The 12035-nt window shown below is 41.9% G+C and overlaps 1 protein-coding gene and 1 long non-coding RNA gene across 4 annotated transcripts in view; one reads left to right on the top strand and one right to left on the bottom strand.

Annotated features, from left to right (window-relative positions):
• Window positions 1–8805, top strand: part of LOC142059952 (uncharacterized) — a 37829-nt gene extending 29024 nt beyond the window's left edge. The window contains exons 3-5 of one of the 2 annotated variants that reach the window (XR_012661549.1): window positions 4115–4364; window positions 6004–6735; window positions 6783–8805. This is a non-coding gene — a long non-coding RNA (uncharacterized LOC142059952). Of the gene's footprint in view, window positions 1–4114; window positions 6736–6782 lie in introns of both variants that reach the window. The other variant, XR_012661548.1, reaches the window with a different exon arrangement.
• Window positions 1–12035, bottom strand: part of LOC142059951 (glypican-5-like) — a 390210-nt gene that overhangs the window by 14913 nt on the left and 363262 nt on the right. The gene's annotated exons all lie outside the window — the stretch shown is intronic.

Raw genomic sequence — 12035 nt, 5'->3', positions numbered from 1 at the left:
ACCAACATTGACAAAGATGACTTCGGGCTTGACTGAGCTCAGCTGCCAGCCTGACACAATAGGTATAGGTCGATTCCTCAGGGTGCTTAGTGCTTCTTAGGAAGGCTGGGCCCCCACTCAGGAATGTAATCAAGCAGTTAGACTTTTTTTTGAGAACACTAAGCATCTTGGATTGTCCTCAGTAGGCTCATTCCTGGCATCTGAGATCTTACAAAAGTCTAGGCCAAGCAATGTATCCTTTGCTAGAAAAGAAAACGCCATAGAGCACCTACCTAGGTAAAGAATTTGGAGAAGCTGATTTTTTAGGAGTAGTAAACTCAGCATCTGTTGGACTTCATTAAATTCTTGTTTAACTTAAGTTGAACTGGGTGAAATTAACCTTTATACCTCAACAGTGCTGCTCTTATTTGAAGCAATTGAATCAAAGTAGCTTACCAAGGGAATCTTTCTACTTTATAACTTCAAAGAACATTTATTCAGAGATAGCATGTGAGATCACATAATTGGAGCCAGCTGATGGAGAAAGGGATGCATACTGAGCTTGCTGTGGGAAAAAATACCTAATTTAAGGATATATTACAGATCTGAAGCAAAGTTCATAAAGACTGGTGTGTTACAAAGCAGAGGTAATAGTTTCCCAGACTGGCAGAGACAGTGCAAGATGAATGGAAGAGTCTTTCTAATCACTGTTGGCTGAGTAGTATTCCCTGAGCAATGAACCAGTTCCTATAAAAAACAAGGAGCTTAGAAGACAATTTGTAACCATTCAGTTTTCTTTACTAGCAAGTTTAGGTTCTTTGGGACAGGGACAGTAATTTCTGTGGATCTATAGTAGCTAAGCATCACAGGGTCATGATCGTGACTGAGGCATTCATGCACTACTGTCAAATTAATAATGGGAAGGACATATACCTTGACAATTAAAGGACAGCAAAGAAGAACAGTGGACATTTTTGATTTAATTGAAACCCAACTTTTACTGGTATCCAGAACAGTTACCAATTAGTAAGGCTGCAATCAAATCTTAAACTAGAAGCCCCACAGGTTTGTAGTCATCTAGTTACAAATTTCGATTAAAAACATTCAAAAGAATTATAAAAGATAGGACTAGTCACTTTACTGAACCATCTTCAACTGCTATGTGTTGGGATATGCACTAAACATCCCTCTGTCACTGGCTTGGGACTCTCAAGCAGTGCAGGCTAATGACATCTTCAAAGCTTAAAGCAAGTCAAGACAGGCTGTTGTAAAAGGAAATATAGATACTCCTGGGATATGTCACTGAGCCATAAGAAACTGAAAATTCAGATGTTGCTATTCCATAAAGCCACAGATACTGTGAGACGAAAGCTAGCAACACCCCAGAGCATTAATTTCTGGCTATGGCATGAGAGAAAGAAAAGGCAGGAGAAGAGATAATCTCATATCTGTTTCTCTGCAACAAATTGTTGCACCTCACTGAATATCAAAAGGCAGTTCAGCTCTGCCATTCATAGTAAATGAAAAAAATTGCTGTAGAATGAGAGTGGTTATACAACTCTAAAAACATAGTTTCCTTGTAAAATACCAAGGGGCAGAAATCTTGTTTGTGGAAGGATTACTGTAGTATCGTCCCTTAAGTCCCTTGTACATGGGCTGATACTCAACCTCTTCCCCTCTGCATTTCCACTGGTTTCCCTTAAACACCCCACCCCCCCACCCCCCAAAAAACCCCCAAACCAAACTAGAAGGAAATGGTTTAACTTAAAAATTATCATCCTTACACTAAGGTGAGTTTGAAACTGAACTGGGAGAAGTGCCTGAAGCTTGCTTTGGACTTTCCTATTACTATAACTATACAGGGATGTTTTTTTGGCAATAGGTTTTGCTTAAAACTGAGCATCCGTCAGAGCATCTGAAAAACATAAATAATTTTACTGTCTCCAACTAGTGAATCAAGACGTGGCAGATCATGGGCAGGCAGGAGAAGAGGTGGCCATACACAGATCGGCCAGGCATCCCCTGTTTAACCAGGCAGGAAAAGGAAAGGTACAGGATAGTGGGAATGGGGTACATGGTGCCAGCCCACAGAGCAAAACCTCTGTTTGCATTGAAACTGGCCGGGATGCAAAGGCCCACAAGAAGGGCTCATCACCAATGACAGGGAGACTGAGAAAAACACATACCCAGGGATAAATGAGACAGGGTGACAGAGGACACAGAAAAGCCTGAGGTATTAGAAGCCTTCTCTGCCTTGGCTTCACTGACAAGATCATTGCTCAGGTTCCTGTGTCTATGTCTGCGGAGTGACGTATTACCCATGGCAGAAGAAAATTAAGTTGGGGAATATGTGTTCGTGCTGGGATGAGGACCAGTATTAGGGCTGCACAGGCAGCTGCCTATAGGAAGCTGTAAAAACTCTCTCATTTAAGGTATTAAAAACCAGACTAGGCACATAGGAAAGGTTTTGGTAGAGCTGACTCTGGCTTGGAGCACAAACGCACACTAGAGAATCTTCTTCATCTCCATTTTCAATCTTGCGATGATCTATTAATTTTGATGTGCCTATTCCATGTGAAAAGCAAATGAAAATGAACTATTCAATCAGTTTGAGACTAAATTTGTAACTATCTATAAAAACTGAGGGTGAACATCTTGTAAAAGGAATATACATTGGCAGCTATTGCTGATGAAGTACTATCAATAGGCATTAAAGCTGCAAATGGCAAGGTGTTGGCAAAGTGAGAGGAATTGCTGCAGAAAGTAAAAAGCCAATCTGTATGATGAACAGAGTGTACATAAAGTAGAGCAAATTACCAGACACACAGACATGACAGTAGAGAGGCATGGGAGCTGCTTAAGAAGTCCTTGTGAAGAAATCTTGAAGGCTGGCCAGTTCCTCTAATTCTCTGGCACCCTTTCCAGCCGCTCAGCTAGTGAAAAGAGCACTGTCTGTGATGTGAGCGTACATGTGGTCATGTATTACAGGGAGACGATGGATGTGCAATACCATTGCAAATGGCTGCTTGGAACTGCCATCCCCCTTTCAGAACAATCCTGCTTTTCAGAGCCTCAGTAATCTTGGATAAATGCCAAAGAGGGAGACTTGAAAGGCCCAGCTCCTGAATTCCTCAGCGAGGAATAAGCTGGGCATGCGGCTGGATGCAGTGTGTGTCACGGACACCTCGAGTGTGTGACATTGGAGGCTCTGCTGCTGGGGTTTTACTTTCTGAACACCTTATCCTGTACATTTGTAACGTGAGAGAGGCGATAGACGTAAGACCTCACAAGTCCATCAACTGCTGTTTTTCCTTAAAACCAGAAGCGTGATTTTTATTTATTTTTAACTTCCTAGGTTTTCTCAAGACATTCCTTTTTCCCATTTCTTTATGATTAAATACAATGGAGTCCTGCTCTTTAACTTTCTAACTAGAGAAAAAATACATGACTTTCTGAAAAAGAATATGCATGACAGACCTCTACTAGTTCAAATGGTGGAAGCCTGCAGCAGCTAAGCACCCTCAGGTGTTTTGGGTTTTTTCCATTACAGAGAAAATACGGATCATTTGAGGTTTGTCTCCAATATTGTTAATAATGGTTTGTACTAGGGAAAAATTAATGGTAACTGTACTGAATTTGATATAACTGAAAGTTGAGCTTGGCTTACAGTCATATAGGGACCAATTAAGCTCAGGGTTTGTACTGGAAGATTATTCTCTGCTTTACCTGCTATCCAGGAAAATTTCAGGACAGAAAAATCACAAACATGACCAAAAGTCTGATTTACATGCCCATTTGAAAATTACTGGTGCTTTAATTCTTCCCTTTTATGAGTCAGTCTGCTGTAAATGAAAGCTGAGGAGGCAGAGGTAGCCCATTAAAAATTCATTACCATCTTTTCGCTTATACCTTGAAAAGGAAAGCCCCCCAAAATTATGAACATGACTACTTTAATTGGGGGTGCTGGGTGCTGCAGCAATGGAAATAATAAAGCATGCATGAGATTTGGATGTTGAATTTTCATCAGCTTACTTTCTTCATTGCTCTACAGTAGAAATAATAGGAAATAGGTGACTGCAAACATCGGCCAAATGCTTTTCCAACGGTGTGTCTAAGTAAGTCTTTTTCTTTTCAGATGAAAGAAGCATCTATAACTGCCACTAAAATCAAGACCTTGAAATGCATCTCAAGGAAGATCCAGCTGCAGTGCTGTAGTGGGACCAGGGAGCACCACTTATCAGGTTTCTCTACAGCGCACCACCAAAGCAAGAGAACGGCTACACTGTGCCCAGAAATGTTTCCAAGTCGTCTTTCGTTGTGTCTTCTAATAGGGCACTCTACAGCAGCTGATACAGAGGTGACTGAATACAACTTGTTTTAGCAAGGTCAGTATCTGGGACACGTTTTCTTGGTGCACCCTGAGGGGAAACCATCCTGCCCCCAACACACATCCTCACAGGCCCGTTGTAGCTGCTGGAGTATGAAGGCACAGATTAGCATCTGCACTCAACAACAGACATGAATGGCAACATTTTTGCTCTTTGTGCGTGGAGTGGGGGAAGAAGGGGAGGTTGTGAAAGACTGTGGAGATGCATCAGGATGGGAGGAAAAGGTACAGCTGTTTTCTGCAGCATCCCACTATGACCTGTATTTTAGTCTTAAACAGCATGGCACACCGAATTTCATTTTTCTTTTAAAATATGCCTGACTCTTGAAACGGCAAGCACACTGCATATGCAGCCATGGGGCCCTTTTCCACTTCTTTGCATTGTACTGTAGTTATGGCTGCTGATAAGAATTGTGTCTGGCCTTGCAGAGCTCTGAATGACTACCTTAAGGTCAAGGCACTTGTGAGGCAAGCCTGAATAATTTTTCTCCCACTTCAACCATTAAATGCTTCCCTTTGGTTTGGATCACAAGATACAGAGGGAAACCACACTTTCAGCGCTGCATAATGCACCCAGTTCAGCATACTGCTGCTCTGCAGTGCCAGCTGGATGGTGTTGCACAAGAACATAACCAGCATAAGCAGGGAGACAGAAAGCCAGCAGATACACAACATTTACAGGTATAAAATACTTTTGACTTGGGTGTTATTGTGCCCTTATTTAGCCTTTAAGCCCAAAAAATTAAAACCAACTTTTTCAATAGCTCTGAAGTGGTGCTGCTAGTGTATTACATAACTTCTAAAACATCTGCCTGTAAAATTTGACTGAAAAATGAATGCAACAAAGCCCAAACAAACCCCAGCCTCCCTCCCAGAAACACCATATCCTTTAAAACCTGGAATTCTTTAGCGGTTAAAGTCATACTTCAGTTGAATTCCCAGTGCTTGGGTAAAATTTATGATACAGCAGCAAAGTAATTTATATTCTTGTTTGGAATGAGCTTTCTAAATTCTGCTTTACTATAGATGCCAGCCTCTATACTATATTCTATCATGTGCCAGTGAAAGTTTTTCTTTAGAGTTAAGACATTCAGATGAATCACGTTTTCTTTGCATCTTTTTTAAATGAAAGGTTTCCTTGTCTCTGTAATTCCCACTCCCCACCCTCCAGTTTCTGTTGCTTTCACTTGTACAGAGCCAGACTTTGATATTTATTCCCTTACTTAACAATGAATAGTACAATGTATCAGTGAAAGCCCTTCTGAAATCAATGAGACTTTTTATGGAGCATGGTAGTACTCATTGTGAGCAGGCGTTTTTCAGTCTGGCCTGAAGAAAGATCCAAGAGGACAGAAGTTGAAGTGAATACAGTTACTCACCACTATAATACACATGTTTAAGAGAAAAGACCTGGGCAGATGGAATTTCAGTAGCCGCCAAATATTTTGACCCCCTACAGCAGGTAGCAAGGGACCTGGGAGTTCTTAAATCAAAGCATTACTGTCTTGACACTAAAATTTCATAAAGATCAGTGGAAGAAGTAACTTTTTCCATTTCTAAGAAGTCCTGAGTCCTGACAGAAGTTAGTAACAGTAAATGTGGCAGCACTCCTAGGAAGTATTATTCCCATTTTTCAGATGAGATAATGGAGATGTGAAGAGACTAAAATGATCTGGATGGTGGTCACAGAAGAAACCTGCAATTACGCTCAGAATCAGCAATATTTGCATCCTTCAGTCCAGAAACTGACGCAGCCAGATGTCATTTTGTTCTAAGTTCAGGCATTTACTAAAAGGTAGTTTAGCTTCTCTCCAAATAAAAAATCAAACTATAAGTAATGATATGCTGGCTTTCATCTTGTAGCTCACATGTAGCTCATGATTCTTAGCTCACAGTATTTGATGAAGGATTGTCTTTGTTCTGCTTGCACAGCTCCAAACGTAACAGTGTCTGAATCGAACACTGGGGCTCCTGGATTAGTGAAAACCAGGAATATTTGGAGCTGGATCAATCCCTTGCTGTATTTACCTAGGGCGTACCACAACTGAATGCCTGGTCTTGCTAAGATTAGGATAGACATAAAAAATAGAAAATCTAGAATGATGTTGCGATTCTTAAAAAAAAAAAAATGTTCAGATGTGACGATACAACTACAGAACATCTTCCGCTGATGCGAGGTGCAGTAAATTACAAGTTGGAAGTATCAAAGGCAGTGTTATAATGGGGAGAGCTGTCAGCAAACAGGCATGGAACAGTGAAAGATGAAATAGCCTTTCTCAAGTTATGCAGCCTCCTAGAAGCTTCCCATCCAGTGTGATACAGATTACACTGAAGGTCTGATGAGACCAGTATTTTTGTGTATGTGTGGTGTCGGGTTATTTTTAATACTTCCTACAATGGGAACAAATGGTACCAGGTTCCAGAAGCACTACTTGGCAGGCTTATTACAAACATCTATTTAATTAAAAAATTCTCAGCTTCTGTAAGAAGTCACAAAGCCACCCAACCTGCCTCGAAAAAACAAAGTTACCCAATGACAACATATGCCTCAGCATCTGGAGATTACCGTGCAACATACGCATCAAACCTTGTTTGCAAAGACTGAGAGAGGTAGTAGCTTGCTTTTGGCCTACCTGCTACATTGTTAGATTATTATCCTTGAAATACACTGAATGATTATGTAGAGATAACTTCATGCTTGACCAAGTATACAATGCAATTAACATTTTAAAGCCATTTGGTACATGTCTAATCTTAACTGCTGTCTTCATATTTACTCCTGTTCCTGTATTTACTGATATTAATTTATTTGTTTTTGCCTTGTCTTATGCTAAGCTATCAAATCTCTCCTTTCTTGTCAGCATACATCATCAGCCAGCTCATCATCATCATCGGCTCAGGTAGTAGGCACACTGGTAGAAGCGAAGGGTGGGCTAGACTTGGTTGTAAATATCACTATGATGGTGGGCTTGGCAGTGTTTGTTTACGGTTGGACTCAATCTTAAAGGTCTTTGCCAACCTAAGTGATCCTATGAAATGGAAACGTTATCCATAAACGTTTATCATGTGTTAATAATTCTGTACCACATTCTGTGAGAGACAGAGAATGGAGAGATTTGGACCTAACACTCTCCAAAGGCCTTTGTGCTCAGCACAGTTGAAATATTCTTATCTGTGTCACACACCTGACACAGCCAGAAGCGCCCCTGAACCTTCAAGAAAGACCCTTTGGTTAGTATTGTGCTAGATAAAGCAAGAGCTAAAGATGATAGAAGTTCTCCTCGTGCTCAAGAGCTGAAAGGGGTACTTTGATTACAGCAACAATGGGATAGTGGCAGTGCTGATGTTTGTACGGCCAAACGAGGCAGAAGGGGCTTCTCCTGTTGCCACACATGGCACAGACCCAGTCTAGCTGTCAACCTTTGGCTTTCGTTCTCTCCCAGTCTCCTCACATCTCAGCTGTTTTGCCTTTCACATGCATGAAATCATGGATGCTTTCCAAGAGAGATGCTGAGGGCATAAAACAGTTGTGACCCCCAAGTTTCTGGAATGAAAAGATGAAGATCCTGAGGTATCTCTGAGCAATTTGCTTTTTCTCCTGACATTTCTGCATGTCCCAATTGCTTCCCCTAATTGAAGTTCTATTTTTCCTGTTTGCATCATACACTTTTTGGTGCCCTGTGTGCTAAAGGGATCAGCACAAGTTCTCTGACAGGTATGATACAGCCTGACACTACTAAGTCGCAATAAGACGTACGTGATAAGAGAGCTCAACGTTTATTTGGGATGGGCGGTATTTGTGTAGGGAGCTCTGCTAGTGTGCAGGGCACAGAGAGACCTTAATGAAACATGTAAAACCTTTGCACTTGTTTTGCCTCCAAAACAAGAGAACGTATGGTCTGACTCTGATTAATGCACAAAAATGTTAAGTATCATCTGTTTTAAAAGACAAAAGGTGGTTAAGATTTATAGGGAAGCTGGGTAACCCCAAACCTTTCATCAATATCCCCTCTCTGTGGAAGTGAATGGAACAGGCTTCCCCATATACATGCACCACAGAGGGGACTGCCATCCTGCACAGCCACAGGCACTTTATGGCAGTAATTGGCTAGTGGAAGTGAAGGAATTAATTTGTACACGTATAAATGCAGCATTAGGAATGTGCAGTAGCATGCAGAGGAGTCATTTCAATTTTACTTGTTTATGTACCTCCTGTAAAAATAATCATTTATGGTCATTATAAACCAGTAAATCAGTATATTATTGCTGTCTCCTTTGGTCTAGTTTATTTGGCAGCTGGGTTTGTTAGCCCTGTTAGGAACCAAGGTTGTCAGTCACCCCACTATCCACAACTGAAAAGGACATTAAAAAGAGGTGGATGCAACACTGGGCTTGAATACTTAAAGAGTAGTCGCTCATCCCTCTGTCTGCAGGAGGCAAGAAAGAGGCCGAGCATTGGGATATTCATATACTCAGGTGCAGGTACACAAACCTGCGGGGAAGGCTGCTGGTGGGAGGGCAAGGCTTGCTGTCTGGCCTCCCTCCCCTCATGTCCACCTGGCAAGCGATGTGGGGGGATGCTTGTATTGCACTCAGTCCCTCATGGGCTAGATTGGCAGCTGCATACCCCCATACCACATCTGATGGATAGTCCTCACGACCTTCACCTGTTGGACAAAGAGGAAATGCACCTCATGGCATGCAGTGAATGGGCCACACAGCCACTCACAACAGAGATAAGGATATGGATGGCTGCACACTGTGCAGAACGGTCAAAAGCAAAGGTATTACAGAAGCTCACAATACCCAAACCCATCCCCTGAAAACCTTCTGCTTATTTCCTCTGATTGCAGCTGGGAAGGGAAAGACTTCTCTTGGTGACGAAGTGACAAACCAAAGAGAGGGGGAAAAAGTGGAGAGCAATACCTAAATCAAAAGAGAGGCTAGATGGGGAAATCTTTCCCTAGATACTTCTAGCGTCTCAGGATATGAATTACTTACTCTTATTTATACCGGAGAGGTTCCTGGAATAATCTGGGGAAAAATAAGGGCCTCTGACTTGCTCAAATTTAAAAGCATTGTTGAGAGGAAAGCTGAAGGCACTTTTTGTTTGTACCCAGCAACTTCTCTATGCAATCTGATGGGTATCACATTGTGTTATGCATGAGCACAAAAGAGAGCACAGAGGAGCCTGGTCCTTTAATAGAACCTCAAAAGTAAAAGAGTTTTGAAAGGAGATTTTTTTCCCCCTCTTGAAGTAGTCACTATATCTGTTCAAAAGAGTCTCTGTGGGGAAATAAACCTTGAGAAGCCTCCAGTAAAAAGCTCCATCACATTTAATCCTTCTTGCAATGTAACCTGGGGTGCCAAGAAGGAAAAGAACAGGGATAACAGGGAGGAGAAGCAGACATACCAAAATACCCCTGACAACAACCCTGGGTTATGCCCCTGCATGACAAGTTGTCCCCCAGACAAACCTGGGTGGGTTTCAGTTTTCTGTGGGAATGTGCCACCTGGCAAAAAACCCCTCAAATCACCATATTTAGAACCTCTGCTGCTACCTGCTTATTTCTGTATCAGAGATAAAATTTGCACCTGAAATGCTTCTTTCTTGTTTCAGCTCAGAAATGAACACATTTGTAAAAGCAGACAGAGTACCTCTCATTTTTATGCCTCCAAGAAAAGTCGTTACAAGATCCTGCAGTTCTCTGTATTCCCTAGGCAACATTCTGCACGGTGGCATTTCCTACTCAGCACCTAGCTCAAAATGAATACAGACGGGTATTTGCTTTCATAATTACCATTTGATAGTAGGGATTATATTCTGTCCTGAATCGGCCATCTCCCTCTAGAGCAAACTTGGCTGGATGACTATCATTCATTAGAAATGAACTTAACAGTATTTTGACAACATCGGTTGTTTCCTCCCTGGTAGTTCACATATACCTTTCTATTTGATAGGATACAATAACGCACATTGGCATTTGAAATAATAGTGTCAGCAAACCTCAGAGATTAACGGGATGTGATTTGTAATTGCCGCAGCAGAACACAATGCACACATTGCCAACTGCTGATGAGCATGACATTGCATGCTTGATCCCCAAGCGGGAAACGGTACCCTACACAATAGCACACACCACAGGAGCAGCGAGAGCCGAGGATGAAACAAGAGGGCTGCAGGTGCAGCCAATAAGCCCCACTGCTCCCTTCCTTGCTTATTACTATGACCGCTATGATTTGACTGTAATTTCCCTTGAAGGGGAGCGCTCTCGTCTTTCTCTTCTCGAGTCTTTGGACCCAGAGGCGATGGGAAAAGAAGTCCTGTAAATTTGGACAGTGGCGTCTCTGGGCAGTGCCTTCTTCAATGCTGTCTGGGAAGCTACAGTGTGAAGGGTCTCCTAATGGATGCTGTGCAATAGACCTGCTTACAAAAATGACACCTCTGATGGAAGGAAACTATCACCCAGCATGGACGTGTTGCCAAGGCCATATAACACATGCAAAAGGACGGCAAACCTGCTGTCCCTAGAAAAATCAGACTTCAAAGCAAAACACAGTGCTTCTCCAAAAGAAAAAAGAAAGTACATCCCTAACAAGCATCTCCTCCTGCCAACTACTGAGAAAATTAGCTTTGCATATAGCCAGAACTATTCCAAACCAAGACTCAAATACCTGAAGGCACATTTGAGGGAACATTCCTCTCCAGGCCCTCTAAGGAGGGGTGTACTGAGACAGGGAGTTTGGTGGCCTGGATGGACCCCACTGTTCTGATTCAGTAAGCAGTTGCTCTGCTTTACTAAATGATTATACAGCATCAGTGAAATAAAGTCAAAACTCTTCCAACTGATGTGGGTGAATGTTTTGAATGAGACTACAGGAGACATGCTGTGTCTCACTAGTGTCCAACAGTGACCCGTAGGCAGTTCTTATGTCTGTGGATTGTGGGGGGCAAGACAAGTACTGCAGAGCCTCCTGCTCAGCCAGAGGTAGCTCCCAGAGTCACAGACACAATCTGGAAAATCTAATCTCCTCTGAATCCCGATTCCAGTACTGTGGGAGGGAATCTGCATTCTTCACAAGGTTGCAGAGAGAATGAAATCACTTTATAACTGATAGATGCATGTACACTATGGTGACAAGTCTATGCATTCTGGAAGCATATCTGACATCCTTTCCATCGGAAAGGGATTAATCCTGAGGGACTATCACTGGAAGGTTTCTATGAACAAATCTAAGAAGTGTTCATTTTCCTCCTTAAAAAATAAAAACAAAGGAGAGATTCTCAGTGTTCGGTGATGAGTGACCAGGGTCTTACTGAATCTCCCCTCAAGTTTTTCATGTTAGCATTTGATCAAAGGGCTAGTTTTCCCAACTAATAGGGAACAAATTCTGTATCTTTTCTGCTAAAGGTAATTCCATATGTAGGGAGATGTAAGGAGGGACTCTTCAATGCCTGTGTCAAACTTGTGAGAGAAAAATCCTATTTCCTAGCAATTTCATAAGCTTCAAGGAATATGGGAAATTTGGTACCTTACAACTTTTTTTTTTTTAAATATATTTAGCCTCATATTACACAGGAGAATGTTGTTGCAACATATTTACTATATGTAAGTAGACCTGCCAGCTGAAAAGTCTTATCTCTGGAATAATTACTTTGTAACTGAAA

This window comes from Phalacrocorax aristotelis, chromosome 7 (genome assembly GCF_949628215.1).
Source record: "Phalacrocorax aristotelis chromosome 7, bGulAri2.1, whole genome shotgun sequence".
In the NCBI taxonomy this organism is placed as follows: Eukaryota; Metazoa; Chordata; class Aves; order Suliformes; family Phalacrocoracidae; genus Phalacrocorax; species Phalacrocorax aristotelis.
Note: the sequence above shows the minus strand (reverse complement) of the source record. Positions and strands in the feature narration are given on the sequence as shown.